This window comes from Nannospalax galili, unplaced genomic scaffold (genome assembly GCF_000622305.1).
Source record: "Nannospalax galili isolate Female #2095 unplaced genomic scaffold, S.galili_v1.0 scaffold72, whole genome shotgun sequence".
Classification (NCBI taxonomy): Eukaryota; Metazoa; Chordata; class Mammalia; order Rodentia; family Spalacidae; genus Nannospalax; species Nannospalax galili.
The window spans coordinates 10,644,071-10,665,721 of record NW_008336933.1 but is presented as its reverse complement, the minus strand read 5'-3'; the positions used below and the strand labels follow the sequence as shown (position 1 = coordinate 10,665,721).

Below are 21,651 nucleotides of genomic sequence, written 5' to 3'. Positions count from 1 at the left end.
TTATTCATCCTTATACCCACATCCCAAATGGCACCCTCGCATACACCCCCACTGGAGCCTATATACTCCATCATCCCTGTTACTGCCCACTGTGTTGTCAGTGCCCCCAGCTATTTCCCAGTGCAAGTCCATCAGCTGAGTCTAGAATCAGCTCTTCTTCATCTATCAAAGTCAGTTGCCAACATTCTTTTAGATAAGATTGGGTCTGCTGTTCATTTTCCCAGTTCTATGCTGGGTTACTGTCTGCCTGAGTTTGCATGGGACTTCTGTATGCTAACACCTTTGCCATAGAAGCTGCTCCCAGGAACTTGTAGGACTCTGTTTCCATATGGTCATGCCCATCTTCCATGGCTCTTACAACCTCTCTGCTCCCTCTTCCAAGATGGTCCCTGAGCCTTGGGTGAATGAAATTTAATAAAGGGGTCCTGTCCAAGGACCATTAGTAAGCAGACTCTTGATCTCTACACTTTGGCCATTTGTGACCTTTTGTGTTCCTGGCCCTCTGCTGCATGAGGGAGCTTCATTATTGAGAACTGATTCCTTAGCGTCCTCTTCTTTATCCATGTTTTCTGTTCCATGAGCCTTAGGTGTAGAGGTTGCATCAAAGAAGCTCATTTTGCAGCAGTCAGAGACTAATACCAAGTACCACAGCTGGTCACACATTGACATTGTCATGAATTGCCCAGGCCTAAAGGACACATTGGCAAAAGTTTTTTAACTGGTTTGAAAGAAAGCCTGAAATTCTCTTCTCATGTACCATTTTGACTACTTAAAAAATTAACTCTTTAGGAGGGCTGGAGAGATGGCTCAGCAGTTAAGAACACTGGCTGTTCTTGCAGAAGACTCAGGTTTGAATCCTAGCACCCACATGGCAGTAACAACTGTCTGTAACTCCAGTTCCAGGGGATCCAATGGCCTCTTCTGTCCTCCATGGGCATTACATAACACAGGTGCACTTACATACATGCAGGCAATATACTCATACACAGAAAATAAAAATAATAAATAAAATATTTTTGAAAAAATAAATCAAAAAAGTTAAAAATTAAAAGATTGGTCCTGCAGGAAATTTATCTTCACTTTCAAAACCTTAAAAGTTATGCCAACAATTCAGGGAGCAGTGACAAGATGCATTTCACAACTATTTCTGAAAATGACCTGGCATCTGTTTAAAAAATGACTCTGGGGCTTTCACGCTTATATTCATTCCCTGTGTCCCTGGGTATAGTCACCCCAAGTGCAGGGGCTGTCAATGCGCAGACCTCAGTGGAGATCTGAAGGAATTTAAAAGGGTCAGAATTTATGTCGGGATGACATTTCCAAGTATCAAGAAGAACAGAAAATTCTGGCTCTCTGGGCAGTGGCTGTGCTTTGTTAATCTCTTGAGTCCATTGACCAATCCCAGCCCCGCACAGTAAGTGCTCAATAAATGCTAACACACTGATCGGTCCCTTTGAGGGGGGCCGTAGAAGGTCTGGGTTTGCCCAGAATTTTTTGGTGCGGTTTCTCCCTGCCACTCTCGAAAATTAAATGCAACATGGTTTGAAGCCCAGATCCTGCAGTGGACTGTGGTAGACATGAAGTAGAGAGGATCTCAGGGAGCCAGGCACTGCCAAATTGTTGCTGCCTGCCTCCTTCTGCCTTTCCTTCTGCACCACAGATGGCAGGTTCCAGAAACTGCTGGAATTAAGGTGATAGGTATGGATTCAGGTCTTGGGGGCAAAATATCTGAATGAAATTTCTGAAAAGAACCTAATTGTACTGGTCAGAGCTCTCTAGAAAAATAGAACCAACTAGGGGAGAGAAAGAGAAATAGCGTGCGAGAGAGAGAGAGGGAGGGAGGGAGGGAGGGGGAGGGAGACAGAGAGAGAGGGGAGAAAGAGAGAGAGAGAGAGAGAGAGAACTTTAAAAAAGGAATTAACTTATGAACTTATAGAGGCTTCTCATTGCAAAACCTACAGGTGGCCAGCAGGCTGGAGACCTGGAGAATAATTCTAGTTTGAATTCAAGGTGACCTTCTGGCAGAATCCTTTCTGGCCCAGGTGGGACCTCAGTCTTTGTTTTATTAGGACCTTCAACTGAGTAGCCAACACCCACTTACATTATTTGCTTTTCTCAAAATCTATTGAGCTAAATTAATATTCATCTCATTAAAAAATAACTTCGCAAAAACATCCAGAATAATGTTTGAGCAAGTATCTGGACACTGTCGGCAGCCAAGACCACACATAAAATTAACCACCCCAGCAAGGTACCAGGGAAGCGATCAGGAGCTCTGTTCTGGTAGCTGTCATTGAAAGGAGTGCTTCCAGTTAGGCAGGAGGAAGCCACTTGTCTACCACTTTTCCAGCAGCTGGCCAGCTGGAAGGGCTCTTTGCTTTCCTTTGCCTTCCATTCACAGTACTGCTCTTAGTATTGTAAGTCTAGTGATAACAGTATTTTCATTTTCCAGGAGAGCTGGGCATTGTTTCTTGAAAACAGGCATCTGCTTAACTGTAGTCTGTGTATCTATGAAATCCGGGGCCCAGTACTGAGCACAGCAAGAAGGGACAGAGGCTCTGCAGAGTTCTAGATTCCCTACCTAGAATGTTGCTGTTGTTGGAATGTAACCTCCAAAACTCCAGTGGAAGTTTGTCATTAGGTAGTATTGGGAGGTAGGTCTCCAAAAGATGATTAGGTGATGAGGCCTCCACCCACATAAATGGATTAATGTCTTATTGAATGAGTGGGCTAGTTGTGATAGGACTGGCTTGTTATAAAAAAAAATGAGATCTTGGGGCTGGAGAAATGGCTCAGCAGTTGAGAGCAGTGGCTTCTCTCGCAGAGGATTCCCAGCACCCACATGGCAGCTAACAACCATCCATAAGTCCATAAATCCAGGGAATCTGACACCTACTTCTGACCTCCAGAGGCACTGCATTACATGGATGCACTTACATATATATGGGCAATACATTCATACACATAAAATTTAAAAAAATAAATAATTAAAAAAATGAGATCTTTCACTCTGTTATGTCCCCCCACTCCCCAGTTCATAACCTGTCATCATATTATGATGTAGTAATAGGCCATTGCCAGATGCCAGTACCCTTGGTCTTGATCTTCCCAGTGTCCAGAATTGTTAGTAATAAATTTATTTCCTTTGCAAGTTACTTCGTTTTAGATATTCTGTTATAGCATCAGGAAATGGCATGAGACATGTTCCCAGGGCTGCTGTGGTGTTGGGTGCATGGGGGTCTCAAAAGTGATGGGATCATGCAGTGTCTTGACTATCAACTTAGAGTTTTGTCAACTTGTTTGATTTTTTCTTTTTCCTTTCTTTATGTGGTGCTAGAGATAGAACCTATGGCCCCGGGAATGCTTGGCAAGTGCTGTACCACTGAGCCACACTCCCAGCCCACAGTTGTTTTTTTGCAAACTCTTCTCAGTTGTTTACACTCAGCAATGTGATATATGTGTTTAAATATAAATAAATACACTTATTTGACTGAAATAAACTGAAAGGAACCGTGACAGAAAAGTTAAAAATAATGACATATATTCACAGTTAGAGAAGATATTTGCAGATTTGAAAATGTGCAGTTAGGGGGCGTGCTGAATAGTTTAGTTGACAACTTGATACACCTAGGAAGAGGGGAACTCAAGTGGGGAATTTCCTCTATTGAACAGGCCTTAGGTCTGTGAGGCATTTTTTCATTGTTGAGTGATGTGGGAGGGCCCAGTCCAATGTGGGTGGTGCCACCCCTGGGCAGGCAGTTTTGGGTTATATAAAAAAGCAGGCTGAGCACAGTCTGGAGGAATAAGCTAGTAAGCAGCGTTCTTCCATGTTCTGTGCTTCAGGTCCTGCCTCCAGGTCCCTGTCCTGACTTGCCTCAAAGATGGACTGTAACTTGAAAGAACAGGATGAAATAAACCCTTTCTTTCCCAACTGCCTTTTGGTCAGTGTTTTATCACACCAGTGGAAACCAAACTAGAACAGGGGATCACGAGAATATGACTTCAGGGGTGCAATCACTAAAATCACCTCTGTGTTCTACCTAAGTCTAGCTTTAAGTTAGACAGTAAAAGAAGATTTACTTAAGCTATCTTCCTATATTTACATTTGTATAACAACACATTATCTTTCTGTTCTGTGTGCCTTTGTTAATATGTTTTCATTGGATGGTGAGTCCTTAATGAGAAGAATTGTGTTAAGCAATACATTTCCAACACCTATACATTTTATGGAGTCTTCAGACATTTGATGGATAAATGAAAAGTGAATAGTGTTATTTTTGCTGTTGTTTATCTATAATTGAGGTGTGGAGGATTCAAGGCGTCATGATCCAATAAGAACCTCAGACTTGACGTGTCCAAAACTGAGCTCACCTTTTACCTGTCCCTCCATCTTTGCTCCAACCTCACATACACTTAAGTCATCAAACCCTAAGTCTTATTATTGCCTCAGGATGCCCCTTTCTCCCTTCCCCCCTTTCCCACTGTGAACTGAAGGTACTGGAAGAATTCACATCTGTACTGAAGGTCCTGTTGACTAACTTACCGGAAAGTTGTGATTATGGGCAGATGGAAAGCTGCAGATTGTTAGCCAAACTATCTTTATCTCTCGTTAGTCCTTTTAGTAGGTGCTTACTATCAACCTCTGTACCTGACCTAATATTTTAGTAATGTTAGATGAGACATTTGAAATGTACTGTGGAACTTGGCAGAATAACAACTTTAACCAACTCCAACTGAAGAATACTATAAGATGGCAGGTGAAACTTACGGAAGAAATTCCCCTGCTCTGTCGTAGCCCATCTTCTGAAGTCCCCATTGAGCAATTCGGCACATGCATTGGTTTATGACTTTTTTCGTTCTGTGACTATAAATGTTTGTGTAATCTCTTCCATAGTTGGAAACACCATTCTGGACACCCTGAAGCAGTGTTTCCAGACCAGAGTCTCTTATGTGGCTCAGAACAAACCTTTCTTATCCCCTTTGGAGTAAGAGTTGTATTTTTCATTGACATCCCATGTAGCCATCAAATCCTAGGGTTCCTCTCTTCAGTATTTCCTGCCTCTTCCTCAGCCCTCATTTTGTAGCCCCTGGCCACACAGTAGCTTTCTGATAGGCCTGCCTCCCTCCCAGCCAGCTCCAGAGCTGCCAGGAGACTCTTTGAGAAATGCATGTCTCAGCATGTCACTCCTTGCCTCAACCTCTTGGCAATTCCTCAGGCTGTTTGGATAAAGTACAGACTAGGGTATGGCTCACAGGTGCCTTGTGCCTGGCCCTTGCCCACTCCTCTTGAGAAATCTTGTCCCTGATGACACTGACCTTTTACTGTAGTCATGCCATTAACTTTGTTTCCGGAAGCACACCTCTTCCTCCAGTCTCGGCCGATTTCTGCCCTGCCAGTTGTTTCTTTGTTTGCCATCAGCATGTCTTCCTCCTTATTCTTCAGGGACTGTTTCCTCTCCACTGTTATGTGCCGGGCTGTTGTGTGCCAGTTGTAAGGCCCTGGCCTCATTAGTCAAGGAGAAAAGGCATGACCCAATCTGGACCCTGGGTCCTTAGCTCAGATTTGCCAACATGACTGAAGTGACACAAGGAAAGACAAGTTGTGCCAGGAGTCCTGGAGCTCCGGCTGACCGGTTGTGAGTCCTTGGTGGATCCTTTGATCTGCCATGACTCCTGCTTGCCTCTGTCTGTCTTCATCCCATTCTTCCTCATCTGGTCCTGTTGGGTAGAGGCAGTCCTATCATGTGTCCCCACCAAAACTCATGTTGACAATTAGGCCCAATGCAATGGTGTGGAGAGATGGGGGGCTTTAAGATGTATTCACAGTAAAGGGGGTCTGCCCTTATGAATCAATTAATGTTGTCTTCCTTAAGGGAATAGGTATCTTGGGATTTCTGTCCCCTTCCCTCTTTCTGTTTACCACTCATCCCAGCTGCACGTGATCCTGACATATGAAGCCGTCCACCATGTTTTTCATCTTTTATATCACACAGGCCTCAGCAGAAGTTGAGCACCTGCTGGTACTATGTTTTTGGATTTTTAGAACCATGAACCACTCTGAGAAATTCCACATTATGGCCCCCAGAGAGCTTTAAACTGCCAGCCAGTGTGTCTTTCTGGAGGCCAGAGCAAAAGGATATATGAGACTCATGATCTCCATACCTCTTGCTTGTGGAAAAAGCTCCATTCCAGGGTGGAGACTTCTGAAGAGAGGTGTAGAGAGAGATGAAGTGTCCCACAGCTTCCATGGGCACATACACTCTGACTCTGATGTCACCGAGGCCCTAACACATTCCTATTCTTCTAATGGCTTGCTGGTCAGCCCTTCCTTTGGCTATGTATTCATCTGTTTTCTGCTCTATAATGAAATACTAGAGGCTTGGTAACTTATAAAGGAAGAGGTTCATTTAGCTTACTGTTTTGGAAGTGGTAGCACTGGCTCTGTGGTAGGCCTCCCCGGCTATGTCTCGGCATCAGGGATGGCATCACAGCAGAATCCAGTGTGGGAGGTAACACATGGTGAGACCGAGATGGTTCCAAGAGAACTACAGCAATCCCTTCCAAGAGCAACATTCAATGATGTGACATCCTACCACCAAGCACCAGCTCTTACATCACCATACTGAGCACTGAGATTCCAGTGAATGAACCTTAGGGGAACAAACCACACTCCAATCATAATGGTGCATATCAGTATCTTCTAGTACATTATGAACTATTTAGTAAGTAATTAAACTAACTTCCTAAGAAATAGCCTAAGCTGTCCTCTGTGGGGTTTCTGTCTTGTATATCCAAAAATATGTGCTGGCCAACGCAGCACCTTGCTGTCTGGGATGCACTTGCCCTGAGTCCACAGCACTGGAAGGTGCATATTCTTGCTCAGAAGATTGGTCTGCATCATGGAGAAATCATCTTACAGGCTTTCATTAGTGGGTAATGTCACTGTAACATACTTGATGCCCTAAACAGATGGATTAACAAATATGAAATGTCAGAATGTACTGAGAATATGAAAATTATCAGAGGCAGCAGCAGGTATAGATGCCAGATCCCCTGCAGCCATCAGAGGAGGGCTGGCAGACTTTGTGCATGGGCACCTTGTGTGTCACACCATGCTCTGGCTGTCAGCAGGAAGCCCCATGACTTCTTTTATTTGAGCCTTTTTTACCCTTGATCTCAGACTGTGCCTGGGAGCATCACATCAGCGTCACCCAGCTTAGAGCTGTCTACTCGCTCTTCAGTCTTTAAGTGGCTCTTCTGCAGCCCAGCCCTGCCCTGCTCTGCACTGCTGGTGCTTTTTTTAATGCATGGCCACTCTCTGTCATCTGTTCTGCTTTGTTATGTTCAGGCTGGACACCTGGATGGGGCCTTGATCTGCAAGGAGATGTCAGCTAAGGGGCTTGACTTTTAGGAATAGCAGAGACCCACTGGGATCTGGCACAAAGAATGCTAATAGAACCATGAAATATGAAAAGCAAAGATAGCTAAAAGGAGAAACATCTAAGGCTGCCATCTCAGTGTGGAGCACATAACTGGGCAGGGTGAGTGGGGTCTGGGGACAAATCTTAAAGTGATAGTCATAAGATGCTATAATCTTGGAAAACTTAGACTAACACCAGTCCTTGTTTTGATATTTTCCCCAGGCATCACTGAGAGCATCTGCCCCAACACTGAGCTCATCTGGGTCCCAGTAGTTGGTAAAGTGCAGCAAAGGCATTACCCTCTGTGTCTGTATTGAGAATCAAGGTTGATACTGATGTTGACCCTATTTGTTCTTAAACTTTGCTTTTCCTTTCCAAGCCTCTCAGGGCCAATAAAGGGCCAGAGAACAGCTGACTTTTGTCTCCTGCATTTCCAAATGCTGAGTTGAATAGGCTGTTAGTGAACAGATTTTCCAAGGATGCTCCTGTTCTTATTTTTTGTTCTCATGTATGAAAAATAGAGGTTTCTTACTGTTTGGAAGGGTTTTGGGGGGAGGCACCTTACTTGATAAATTGAGGAATAGTGGAGGGGTTGACCCAGTAGTATTTCTGTTTTTAAGCCATGTATCCATTCCCCTCTGACTCTAGAGCTTTCCTAAGTTCACTCTAGTTCTCCAAAAATTAAGAAGGAGTGATCAGAGACAAATACTTTTGAAAAAATTTGTTTTTATTGAATTTTTGTGTATTTCATATAGAACATCTCAATCAATCTTAATTATCTTTATACCCTCATCCCCACTGGCACCCTCCCATAGCCCTTCTACTGGAATTCATACATTCTGTTATTTATGTTACCTATTGTTTCATTAGTGTCCCCAGATGTTCCTCAGTGCAAGTTCATCTACTGAGGTCTAGTCAGCTTATCTAGGGTCCCTTGCTTTAGGAAGATCAGCTCTTCCTCATCTAGCAGTAATCACTTGCCAATATTTCTTCAGCTAATATTGGGGTCTGCTACCTATTTCCCCAGCCTCAGTTCTATGCTGGGTTTTTGTCTGCTTGAGTTTGCATGGGACTTGGGTACACTAACACCATTGCTGTAGATTCATATGAGGAGGGTCTCAGGAGCTTGTAGGACTCTATTTCTATATGGTCATACACCTCCTCCCTGGCTCTTACAATCTTTCCACCCCATCTTCCACAATGGTCCCTTGTTGGAGTATGTTAGTTTGTTTTGATAAACAGCTTTTTAAGACACAAGATGGCCCCCGCAAACCCTAGGAAACCAACCACCCTTACATCACAGGGCTGATCACATAATTTACAGGAATACTAGTCCCGATCAGTAAAACAAAACTGTAAATCGAAACCTAAGCTACCTGCCCATGCATGACCTGATCATTGTACTCTCTCCTGAATGACTTAAAAACCCTATATAAGCTCACTGTTTCCTCAGTAAAGTAGATCTGCATCTCTGAACCTGGTCTCCTGTGTCTGAATGCGGCTCTGATGATACAGCCTCCTCACCAGCCCTGGGGTCTGGGATCGGCCGGCAGCGACAGCGGTAACTGTGAAGGTGGCTGGAACGGACGGCCACAGCTGGCACCCAAATGTGGGGCCCTCGCTGACTCAGGTTCCAGCACGGAATGCTGTCTTTTTCTCCCCTTTCTCCATGGGTGATTGCCCTCATCATCCTTGCGTTCCTGCTCTTTGGCTCGCAGTCTTCAGTTTGGTGTGTCGCTCCTGTCTCTGCCAATCATCCCCTTAACCAGCTCCTGAGTCCCTCTGGGTACGTCTTGCAGGGTAAGTGACCTCCAGAATGGGGAATAGTCATCCAGCTGCTGCCGGCCTGATGCGCAGCGTTGGTTTCTCTCCTCAGGAGCAGGTGAATTAAGGTAACAGAAAAGGATGTAGCCAAAGTGCTAGATGAGGTTTTAGCTCTTGCCCCTTGGTTTGCAGAGTCCTTCTGCTGGGATCCTGAACAATGGGCTCGTGTGTTATTCTTAGCTAGAAAGAAAGAGGTCAAGGAGGGACACCCACAGTCTGGGCTGTTCTACCCCATTGTAACTGCCATTCTGGCCTCTCTGTGGGGAGTTCCCCCTGATGCCCCTGAACAAGATGATCTTATTTTAAAGGAGATAAACAAATTCAACAGCAGGACGCTATGGATGGCTTGCCCAAAGCACTCCTGGTCAAAGTAAAACTAGCAGAGCCTTGCTCTGACAAAAAGGCAGTGTCTACTGCTGAGGATTCAGAAGACAAGAGACTAGGGTTTTAAGGCTCCCTTAGTAAAAAGCAGGAAGTCAACCACCCTCTGCTCTGCTGTTACAGGGCATTAGCCATCTGCCTCCATCCCATGCTGGCTGTGGGGGAGCCCCTCCCTTTTACCCCTCTCTGGGAGAGGAAGACTGGAAGCCCCTTCCCCCACCCTCCTTTCTGTCTGGTTCGAAGGACAACACCCCGCAGTTCTTCACTGTTACGATTGCTCAAGGCCAACAAAACCCAAATGTCTGGAATCCACATTCGCATGACACCTTAAAAATATTGTGCAAGGTGGCACTTGAGGATGGTATCCATTCCCCCTGGTTTAGTAAACTTTTAAATACAATCAGCCATGCCGCCAATACTCCCTATGATTGACAGCATATTGCCCATGCCTGTGTTCAGGGAGGTGACTTCCTCTTATGGAAGGCTGCTTATCAAGATGAGTGTGAACAACAAGCAGAGTGCAATAGATGTGCCAATGTTCAAAATTTAAGGTTTGATGCCCTAGTAAGGCGTGGCAATTTTGAAACTACCCAGGCTCAAGCACAAGGGCCTTCTTGCTATTTTGAACAGGTCTGACTCTGCGCGCTGCGTGGTTTTCAAAGTATGCCAGCACACAGTGATACCAAATTAACCAAATTCGTACAGAAATCAGGCGAGCCTTTCTCTGATTTTGTTGAGAGATGCCAACAAAATGTAAACAGAAAAATCAGTCATGGGGCAGGGGGGCTACTGGTGCCTTGCTAAATACCAAATTAACCAAATTCGTACAGAAATCAGGCGAGCCTTTCTCTGATTTCGTTGAGAGATGCCAACAAAATGTAAACAGAAAAATCAGTCATGGGAGGGCGCTGCTGATGCCTTGCTTAAAGATCTTGTATATGAGGGCTGCTCCACTGAATGTCACCTGGCCATAGGGCCTGTGCATCATAAGGATATATCGGAATGGATTTTAGTCTGTCAGGACATGGGGACTGCTCGGGCACAAGCTACTGCCCTCGCTGAGGCACTGGCTGCTCACCAGCCCCAGACCAGTACAGAAAAGGGCAAATGTTAGGCCTGTGGGGGACAGGGCCATTGGTCTCTCACCTGTCCTCACAAACTCATTAAAGAGGCTAACAAAAGTGAGGTTCTTCCTTCAAAATGTCCAACGTGCCGTAAAGGCTTTCATTGGGCGAGAGAGTGCAGGTCTAAGGTGGACATGGATGGTAATCCCATATAAAAGGGGCCTTTAAACAGCTAGTGGGGCACCTCTCAGCCCTTCCTTTAAAGAGAGGAAATAGGGGCTCCCATCTCCCATGTCCAATGGACAGTGCCTACTGATCTACATAAGCCTAGAATGAAGCTTACCCTGGATGGACATAAATTTAAGGGCTTAATTGATACTGGGGCCGATGTCACAATAATTAGACAGGAAGAGGCATTGCCTCACTGCAAGCTGGGACCTCCCATACAAGAGGTTGGAGGCTTACAAAACACCCAACAGGTCCAACGCCCTGTGGTCTGGACTGATCCGGATGTCAACACTGGAGGAATTAAGCCGCTTTTAGCCATAGGCCTTCTTATAATCTGTGGGGGAAGGATATTCTTATTAGCATGGATGTTGTTCTGACCACTGATGACAAAGCCTTTTATGATGATTGCATTGTTAACCAGTGCACAGGAAATGCACCCCATCCTCACCCCCAATTCTAATGGCTACTGCCCCATTGCCCAAACCACCCCTCATTAAATTGACCTGGGTGGAGCAGTGGCCTCTCCCTTCACATAAGCTAACTCACTTGATTACTTTGGCCCAAGAACAATTATCCTTGGGTCATACTGAGCCCTCTCTTAGCCCCCATAATTCTCCTATTTTTGTTATTCTAAAAAGGTCAGGGAAATGGAGACTTTTACATGACTTAAGGGCTATTAATGACCACATGGAGCCCTTGGGAACCCTACAACTGTGATTGCCTCACCCAACTGCCATTCCTAAAGAATGTGCAATTATTATAATAGATATTAAGGATTGTTTCTTCTCCATTCCTCTCCATGATAATGATAAGCCTTATTTTGCCTTTTCTGTGCCCACCACCAATCACAATCTCCCAGTCCAACGTTATCAATGGAAGGTCCTTCCACAAGGAATGAAAACCAGCCTTACCATTTGCCAATATTATATGGCCCATGCATGCAGGCCTTTGTTGACCGACGTGTATATCTTACACTATATGGATGACATTCTTTTTGCCCATAAGGACCCCAAGATCCTACAAGGAGCTTTACAAAAACTTGAAACAAATCTCCGAGCGCTGGGCCTCACTATTGCTGCAGATAAAATTCAGTTACATGCCCCATATACCTTTCTGGGCCATTCTATCCAAGATGTCATCTGCCCTATAGCCCCTGCTCTTACCTTACCCAATAAAATCACCCTCTCTGAGGCACAGACCCTCTGTGGCAACATAAATTGGATACAGGGCTTTCTACCCATGTCCCCAGAAGAGCTTACACCACTCTTTGACCTCTTGCAGGGCACTGATACAGCCTCCACCCCACAAGTTCTCGCCTGAGGCTTGACGTGCTATAACAATAATAAATACGACGTGCTATAACAATAATAAATACACACTTGTTTCAAGCATTCGTTAACAAGGTACAACCTGGACAGCCTATCCAGGCCTTAGTCATTCCAACAAAAAACACCCCTATGGGAGCACTTTGGCAAGCCCAGGGACCATTGATATGGGTCCACTCTTCTTGGATTCAATTGCATAAAATCACTCCTGTAATTGAGGCCTGGGCAACAATATCCCTAAAACTCGTTCAAACCTCCCGCCTTCTATATGGCTGTGATCCAGAGTCACTGGTCCTCCCTCTTCCACTCCCCATGATCCAAGCACTGTTTCTTGACAACCCTGGCTTTCAGACTCTCATACTAACTTATCAGGGAAAATATGATAATCATTACCCCCAGCATAGACTCCTCCAAGGATTAAAACAGCTTCCCTTGTCTTTATTTCCCCAGGCATTTCCAAAATGCAATCCCCTTCCTGAGGCTCCTCTAATCTTCACAGATTCTAGCAAATATAAATTTGGTTACGTGGTCTTCCATGAGGGACAGCTTTCTTCACAAAAAATCCTTTCTTTTCAAGGATTGGTACAATTTGGAGAGTTGTCTGCTATGTTACAAGATTTCCCCACAACCCCATGCAGTATATTTTCTGACCGTGCCTATGTGAGCCAAACTATACAAAATCTTGCATTTGCAGCCTACCAACCTCGCCATAGCCCCCTTGATCTATTGCTTTCCTCTTTGCAAATGCTGCTTGAGCAGCGCTCCGCCCCTTGGTACGTTTAACACCTGCTCTCCCATACCAGTCTTCCAGGGCTTCTGGCAGAAGGCAATGCTACCATTGACAGACTAGTGATGAATGAATGCTACCCTGGATCCTGCTCTCTTACAACAAGCCAGGGACTTACACGCCCGCTTCCATCTTTCTCCCCAAGCTATACATAGTCTCCTACCTCCTTTGACGATCCAGAGCTGCAAACATCTGGTCTGTGTGTGCTCCTTGTGTGCCCCCCCCCTTGTGCCCCTGGGGCCATTACAACCTGCTGGAACTCTCCCCAGAGGCCTCAGTCCTAATAAGATTTGGCAAATGGACATAACTCATTTACCCCCTTTGGTAAACTAAAATACATTCATCATATTATTGACACTTACTCTGCTGCCCACTTTGCTTTGGCCTGCTCTGGCGAGACTGCCTCCCATGCCATAAAAACAGCTAAACACACCATCGTCCTTTTAGGGGTTCCCTGGCAATTAAAAACAGATAATGGCCCCTGCTACACATCCATGGCTTTTCCCTGCTTCTGTGCTGACTGGAATATTCAACACATTACTGGCATCCCCTATAATCCTCAGGGCCAAAGAATCATTGAATGCTCCCATCAAATACTCATTAAACAAATACAGAAAATAGGGGGAGATGGTGACAAAGGCCCCCGCTATAAGGATCCCAATTTTGTTATACAACAAGCGTTATTCACCCTAAATTTCTTAAAATTTTACTCCAATGGCCTCCCACCAGCAATAAAGCATTGAGCGACATTCACTCATCCCACTCCCACCCCCATGGTGAGATGGAAGGACCCCCTCACAGGAGAATGGAAGGACCCACACTTATTGCTAACACAAGGGTGAGGCTATGCTTGTGTCTTTCCAGATAATGTTCCAGTCCCCATCTGGATCCCGGCCTGAAACATCAGAGTTGCCTGTGATGCAGCTGACTCCAGAGGTATCGGCCTCAGAGATGGTGACAAAACCAAAAACCCAACCACAGAGAAGGGAGCCCAACACTGCAAGCCCTGGAACCAGCCAGTCCCACCTACACAACAGATGAGAGACTTGACCATCAATGACCGTCCAAATGGAGGAGGGCCAGAACGTTCCAGGTGATGCATCTCTGTAACCAGACCATCTACCTCCCCTCTAATGAATCTTACTTACGACCTCCTCCTGGTGCCTGGTTGGCTTGTTCTTTTGGGCTCACTCTTGTATCCACTTAATCATTCTCAACCGTTCTGCCCCCTCATGGTGCCTGCTAGCCTAGCTAACTCCAACCGCCAACCTTTATTCAGGGAATGAGATGGACCTTAAGCTTTCCCCATTGGAACATTCATGCCATAAGAGGGCAGCTGCCCTGGTGATTGCTGGGACCACTCTTTTGGGGATCAGTGTTGCCAGCACCCTAGGGTTAGGAACATCAGGACTGATCCTACAAGACAAAAATTATAATGCCCTTAGTATGGCTATTGATTCAGACTTAAAAGGATTACAAACTGCTATAGAACATCTTGAGAGTTCCCTGTCCTCCCTTGCCGAGGTCACCTCACAAAATAGGAGGGGCCTGGACCTCTTGCTCCTTCAACAAGGAGGATTATGTGTTGCTCTAGGAGAACAGTGCTGTCTCTATGCTAATAATTCTGGTGTCATAGGGACTCCTTGAGCTTAGTCTGCAAAAGGATCTTAGAGAGAGAACAGACCAGGGTAAAGAACCGAAACTGGTTTGAGTCACTGTTCCAGTCTTCTCCTTGGCTCACAACACTCCTCTCTGCCTTAATTGGGCCTCTGGCCCTTCTTCTTCTGGCCTTAACCTGTGGCTCAATTCTTTTAAGAGCCTTACTTAACTTTATTACAGACTGGCTTGCTATGATTCAACTTATGATGGCACTACCTTGCTTCTTACCCCCTACCCCCAGTCATGCCCATACCCAGGTTTAAAAAGGATAAAAATCATGGCCACAGCCATTCAATGGGCCTAAAACAACTTGGGTTGTCCTGCTGGGAGCCTTTCTGGGGACTACCTTGGCTCAGACAATGCAAATGTTGATCTTAGAGAATCCTGGACTGAAAATACATGTGAAGGCCCTGGCTCAGATGAGATGATGCCAACAGGCTTGTCCGTTCAGGTCTGTGAGCACACTCCAAGATGGTCTAGCCATTGCCCCAGATTGCTTCATCCAGTAGATCTCTTCCTTCTTTATATCACACCAGGCTTGCTACGGCCCCAGTTTGGACTCCCAGTTTGGACCTCAAAGTAGCCCATCTTTTAAACAAAAAGGGGGAGATGTTGGAGTATGTTAGTTTGCTTTGATAAACAGCTTTTTAAGACACAAGATGTCCCCCCAAACCCCAGGAAATCAACCACCCCTCCCTTACAGGGCTGATCACATGATTTACAGGAATACTACTCCTGATCAGTAAAACAAAACTGTAAACCAAAACCTAAGCTACCTGCCCATGCATGAACTGATCATTGTACTCTCTCCTGAATGACTTAAAAACCCTATATAAGCTCACTGTTTCCTCAATAAAGTAGATCTGCATCTCTGAACCTGGTCTCCTGTGTCTGAGTGCAGCTGACACAGCCTCCTCACCAGCCCTGGTGTCCAGGATCGGGCAGTGATGGCGGAAACCGTGAAGGCGGCCTGAACAGACGGCCACAGTCCCTGAGCCCTGGGTAGGTAAAGTTTAATATAGGAGTCCTATCCAAGAGCCAGGATTCTGCAGATTTAATCTATACACTTTGGCCATTTGTGACCTTTTGTGTCCTTGGTCCTCTGTTGCATGAGGGAGCTTCATTAATGAGAGTTCAGAGTTTCATTAATGACCTTTTTACCCCTGTTCTATGTTCTGTAAATATTGCACTCACCATTCATCAAAGAAGCTTCTTTTGCACCAGATGAAGATTATTACAACATACTACAACTAGTCACACACAGACACTGTCTATGAAATGCCCAGGCCTAAGTGACACATCTACAATGCAGCCTTTATATTTAAGAGACAAATACTTTTAAAAAATAAGTTATTTTTTTATTTGTTGATTTTTTTGTGTGTATATCATACCGAACATCCAAAACAACCTTATTCATCTATATGCCCACTTCCCAAATGGCACCCTCCCATAGCCTCCCTTGCCCCACTGGAGCCCATATACTATGTCATCCCTGTTACTGTCCACTGTGTTGTCAGTGCCCCCAGCCATTCCCCAGTGCTTGTCCATCTGCTGAATCTATTTGCCTATCTAGAGATCCTTATTTTAGGAAGATCATCTGTTCCTCATCTAGCAGCAATCAGTTGTCCATATTCCTTTAGCTAAGATTGGGGTCTGCTGTTCATTTTCCCAGTTCCTAACCTGGGTTACTGTCTGGGAGTCTTTTGGGCTACCCTGGCCAATAACTCAAAGGAAGGTATCTCCTGTCTGGCATTGTTTCTTGCTATGTAGACCTTAGCTATACATATGTACTCTTAAAAACTTATATTGACACCTTTAATCTTTGGTTATACTTTCCTTTTAGGTGTTTAAGACCCTAAAATTGGCCCAGATAAACCAATTTGTTTTTTACTCTTAAGGTCATTTGAGGATCTGTTCCTCAGGGGTCACATGGGCTTGGGAGGAGCCCCTTTCTCCTTTCTTTTACCAGTTCTGTCTATGTGAAGATAAGTCAAAGGTCCTGCTCAACCATGGTTGGCTTCACTTGGAAGCATGGAGGAAATGTTTCCTCTGTGTTGACCCTCCTCTTTGTAGAATGGACACTGGTTCAAGTCCATCTGGTGGGTTCTCCATGGCCTCCTTGATCAAGAGGACAGGTGACTCACGATAGTTACAGGACATTTTGAGCGATGCTTATATTCCCTTGGAAACTAGTTGACCTAGGAGGGCAAGGAGCAAAAAGTGTCCTTTATGTCCCTCTGACCAAATTATTATAGACCTCAGAGTATGTCTGTTAAACACCCAAGAAGATTAGTTCCACCAGTCTTGTACTTTTAATTACTGTGTGTCATGTAGATAAATCTTGGGCAAAGACGAGTTGTTCTCAAATAAACCTTGCCTAGACATATATTTTTTGATCTAGTTGTATGTATAATTTGTCAGTGGGTTGTTGGACTAATATAGTTCCCTCTGTTTTTTTAAAAACTAGCTAGGCATTATTTATCTCTTGCCTTGACTAACCCTTCCACCATGGTTTCCCCATTTAAGGTGCCCCCATTTATCTCATTTCTCCCTTAATAATACCCTTTTCCTATGATCCCATCTCTCTTGAGCTTCTTCTTTCCCTAGGTTCCTTGTATAACCTTCCCTCCCCCCCCTTTAAAATAACCCCATTTATAGCCATATCTTCCTTATTAATGCCTATTTCCTACCCTGTTCCTGTAGTTATGTCTGGATACATAATCACTTATCAAGATTTGGTGCTAGGATCCACATATGATGGAGGCCATCCTTTTTTCCCCTGAGTCTGTATTACTTCACTTAGTATAACAGTTTCTAGTTCCATCCATTTACCTGCAAATTTCATGATTTCATTTTTCTTTACTGCTGAGTAAAACTCCATCATATAAATGAACCACATTTCCATTATCCACTCATCAATTGAGGGACACCTAGGTTGCTTCCATCTCTTAGCTATTGTGAAAAGAACAGCAACAAACATGGATGTACAAGTGTCTCTGCAATAGGATAAGTTCTTTGGGTATATGCCAAGGAGTGGTGTAACTGGGTCAAATGGTAAGTTCATTTGTAGTTTTTTAAGAGTTCTACATACTGCTTTCCATAGGGGTTGAATAAGTTTACAGTCCCACCAGCAGTGGATGAGTGTTCCCCTTTCCCCACATCCTCTCCAACATTTGGTATCATTTGTTCTCTTGATCTTAGCCAGTCTGACTGGGGTGAGGTGGAATCTTAAAGTGGTTTTAATTTGCATTTCCCTAATTACTAGTAATGTTGAACACCTTTTAAGATGCTTCTTAGCTGTCTTTATTTCTTCTTTTAAGAACGCTCTGCGCAGTTCCTTAGCCCATCTTTTAATTGGGTTACTTCCTTTCTTGATTCTTTGTTTTTTTGAGTTCGTTATATATTTTGAATGTTAAACCTCTGTCAGATGTGTTGCTGGTGAAGATTTTCTCCCATTCTGTGGGTTTTCTTTCCACTTCCTTGGTTTCTTCTTTTGATGTACAGGATCTTTTTAGTTTAATGAGGTCCCATTTGTTGATTCTTGACCTTGTTTCCTGGGCAATTGATGTCTGGTTTAGAAAATCCTTTCCTACACCTATATCTTGTAGGTTATTGCTAATGTTTTATTCTAACAGTTTCACAGTTTCAGGCTCCACATTGAGGTCTTTGATCTATTTGGAGTTGACTTTGTGCAGGGTGAAAGATAGGGGTTTAGTTTCATTCTTCCATAGGTGGAGATCCAGTTTTGCCAGCACCATTTGCTGAACATACTGTCTTTCCTCCAGTGATTGTTCTTGGCCCCTTTGTCAAATATCAGGTGGCCTAAATTGCATATACTCTTATTTGGGTCTTCAATTTTGTTCCATTGATCTATGGGTCTATTTTTGTGCCAGTATCATGTTGTTTTTTGACTATAGCTCTGTAATACAGTTTAATATCTGGTATAGTAATTCCCCAAGCATTGCTCTTAGTGCTCAGGGTTGCTTTAGCTATCTGAGTTCTTTTGTGCTTCCATATGAATCTTAGGATGGTTTTTCCCAATTCTGTGAAAAAGGTCATGGGGATTTTAATTGGCATTACATTGAATCTATATATGACTCTTGGTAGGATGGTCATTTTCACAATATTAATTCTTCCAATCCATAAGCATAGGAGGTCCTTTCATCTCTGATGACTTCCTCAATCTATTTCTTTAAAGATTTGAAATTTTCATTGTAGAGGTCTTCAACATTTTTGGTCAGGTTTATTCTGAGATATTTTATTTTTTGCAGCTATTGTGAAGGGGAGTGTTTCTATGTGCTCTTTCTCTGATTGCTTGTTATTGGTATATAGAAAGGCTACAGACTTTTGTAGATTAATTTTGTAACCTGCTGTATTACTGCACATGTTAATAATTTCTAGGAGTTTTCTGGTGGAATTTTTGGCGTCTCTTAGATATAATATCATTGGCAAAAAGGGATAATTTGATCTTTTCCAATTATTTCTCCTTTAATTTCCTTCTCTTGTCTTATTGCTCTTGCAAGAACTTCAAGCACTATGCTAAAGAGGAGAGGAGATAGTGGACAGCCTTGTCTGGTTCCTGATTTCAATGGGAATGCTTCCAGTTTTTCTCCATTTAGAATGATGTTGGCTGTGGGTTTGTTATATATGGCTTTAATTATGTTGAGGTATGTTCCCTCCAGTCCAGTTCCCTCTAGGACTTTGAACATAAATGCATGTTGGATTTTGTCAAAGGCCTTCTCTGCATCTATTGAGATGACCATGTGGTTCTTGTCGTTGAGCCCATTTATGTGATTTATGACGTTTATTGATTTACGTATATTGACCAATCCCTGCATCTCTGGAATAAAGCCGACTTGCTCGTGGTGGATGATCTTTTTGATGTGTGCCTGTATGTGGTTTGCAAGTATTTTTTGTGAATTTTTGCATCTATGTCCATTAAGGATATGGGTCTATAGTTTTCTCTTTTGGTTGTATCTTTACCTGGCTTTGGTATTAGAGTGATGCTGGCTTCATAGAAGAGACAAATACTTTTAATGACATCTTTTACATGGAGCTGATTCTCTTTTCAGAGGGAAAGGAGCCCTGGTAGGCAGGCAGCAGATGAGGTGGCTTACTCTGGGTTCTGGGTCCTACAGCATAGAGCTGGGATGAGGAAAGGAAAGAACAGTAGGAGGAATCAGGAAGTAGATGGAATGACCCTGAATGAATGAAAGCTTAGTGGTGGAATAGGCTCACAAAACTTGAGGAGATGCTAAAAGTCTGTATCATGCTCTAGGAAAGAGACCAGCAAAATGGATTCCTTGAATCTGCAGAAACAGATGTGTTACAGGCCTTTTACAACATCCTCGAATCCTCACTGAGGGTCTGCAGCCTGGATCAGGAACTGGGCTTGGTCTCAGTGTTGCCTGGGTTGCATCAAGCCATCTCACTTTGTGGTAGTCAAATTAGAAACAATGGCTCTGGGTGACAAAGTCCTTTCTAGCTTCTGGGGAAAGTGGCATTGTTCCAAGTAAGCCATAAGATCTAGAGAATGTCTTTTGGGGGAAAGTACAGGTATATTTCAAACTAAATGATTAACAGGCTGATGACCTCCTGCCCTACTGAGGCTGTCATAGAGGGGAGGCAGAGGACAGAGAAATATGAGAGTGAGCTAGTTCACAAATGGGACTGTGAAAGGCTAAAGGCTGCCTGGTAAGCTGCTTTCATGCCAGCCGTTAAGCTAACACATTCCTGAGTTTATCTGTCAAGATCATCACTTTCCTGTGTGGACCCTTCAGGAACAGTGAAAATGGACACTCTGGGTCCTCTCACCCCTTGCTGACCAGCAGCCTGGACCTCCAACTCAGAGGCCTGTGAACTTCCATGAATGATATTAGAGAGACCACAAATTCTGGGCAAGAGGTCAAAAGGCATTGGTGGAGATCTGGAATCCGTAAGTCCTTGGACCAGTGGCTAACAGTTAGCTTGATCTACAACGAGGATGCTATGTTGCCTAGGGCAAAGCCTCTATTATCTTGTGGCTTTGCCCCTGCCTTAGTCCTATGAGGAGTCCCTGATCTGTGCTGGCTGGCCCCAGTTAGTCATTTCCAAGCCCCAACTAGCAAATCAACAAACTGGTTTCTGGCTGTTAAGCCCATTAGCAATTTTGGTCATTTGGTGAATTGCTTTCTGAAGGATTAATTTTTCTGAAGGAATGAACAATAGTCTTCCAGGGTCTGCCTCGTGGTGTGGTAGTCACAGATAGGCAGGGGAGTTTGAACTGAGTCCCTGGGTGACTTAGAGTTTGGTGTGCTATGTACAGGTAGGCAGGACTCTCCTTGGACTGCTGTGTTCAATCTTCCACACTGGCTGGCAGGGCTGAATGGGAGCAGAAGTCAGCAGGCAATATACATAAAAAAGAGGTGGCCTTGGGGATACCACATGAAACAAGGGCACTAAGAGCAAGAAGAAAGAGAAAGCCTGCTTTGAACTGCCCCTGGGAGTGGGAGAAATCAGACAGAACATTATCTTTATGGCTGTGGTGGGTGTGGGTGAGTCACCTGTGTTCTTGCTTATAGCCAAGGGTTTCTAGCCTTTTGTTTACTAAGACTATCATTATGTGAGACAGTTTGTGTCTAAATCTGACTCAAGGGCAAAGGCTCCTCTGGTCAGATAGGCCCCTCCAGGCTTGACCTGGGCTCTCTGGTGGCTGATCTCACCTGTCAGTTCCTTGTGGCTGGCCTTGGCATTGACTGGCTCCAAGCCCGTCACTGTGTTTTTATGTACTCGTGGTCCCACTGCTTCCTCCCTCCACCTACCGGTTCTGTTCCACCTGCCTGGGTTTTTGCTGTTTTCTTAGGAAAGGTGTGCTTCCTGCTCCTAAGACACTTTGGTTTCCCCTCCATTCAGTGAGGTTTGGCAACTTCCGGTTCAAGGTTCTTCAGTGCAGCTGATGAGCTGGGCACTAGACTTAGCAGACG

General features: G+C 44.4%; 1 long non-coding RNA gene across 1 annotated transcript in view; it reads left to right on the top strand.

The window, feature by feature from the left end:
• The window catches only part of LOC115070116, a 49,874-nt gene that overhangs the window by 17,598 nt on the left and 10,625 nt on the right, over positions 1–21,651 (top strand). The window contains exon 2 of the long non-coding RNA XR_003849308.1: positions 13,895–14,123. This is a non-coding gene — a long non-coding RNA (uncharacterized LOC115070116). The remainder of the gene's footprint in view (positions 1–13,894; positions 14,124–21,651) is intronic.